The sequence below is a fragment of the Cariama cristata genome, unplaced genomic scaffold (genome assembly GCF_000690535.1).
Source record: "Cariama cristata isolate BGI_N322 unplaced genomic scaffold, ASM69053v1 scaffold15058, whole genome shotgun sequence".
Classification (NCBI taxonomy): Eukaryota; Metazoa; Chordata; class Aves; order Cariamiformes; family Cariamidae; genus Cariama; species Cariama cristata.
The window spans coordinates 5,553-6,184 of NW_009630764.1; the positions used below are offsets into that span (position 1 = coordinate 5,553).

The 632-nt window shown below is 39.9% G+C and overlaps 1 pseudogene; it reads left to right on the forward strand.

Moving 5' to 3' along the window:
* Window positions 1-111, forward strand: part of LOC104165920 — a 376-nt pseudogene extending 265 nt beyond the window's left edge.
* The last annotated feature ends 521 nt before the right edge of the window (window positions 112-632 follow it).

Genomic DNA, 632 nt, shown 5'->3' on the forward strand with positions numbered 1-632 from the left:
ACGGCGGGGGAGATCCAGCCGGCCGTGCGGCTGCTGCTGCCCGGCGAGCTGGCCAAGCACGCCGTCTCCGAGGGCACCAAGGCCGTCACCAAGTACACCAGCTCCAAGTAGAGCCTCTCCTCTGCTCTGTTTTAACCCAAAGGCTCTTTTAAGAGCCACCCACATAGTCCTTGAAAGAGCTTTAACACAGTAGTGTGTTGGTCTTAGGTGTGAAAATTACTTAAAAAGCAGCAGATAAACTTGAAATAAATTATTAAACTACAGTCATCAAAGCTTGCAGTGATTAGTAATTTGTCTGAAATTGCTGTTACTTTACAGCTTTCAGCAAATTAAATATCACTTAAATGTAGCGCTCAATTTTTTGAGGTCCTTGAAAGAGCTTTAACACAGTAGTGTGTTGGTCTTAGGTGTGAAAATTACTTAAAAAGCAGCAGATAAACTTGAAATAAATTATTAAACTACAGTCATCAAAGCTTGCAGTGATTAGTAATTTGTCTGAAATTGCTGTTACTTTACAGCTTTCAGCAAATTAAATATCACTTAAATGTAGCGCTCAATTTTTTGAGAAATGCGAACACTATTGTTAAGTTTATTACAGCAGAGATGTGAGATGCAGTACATTATATTACACG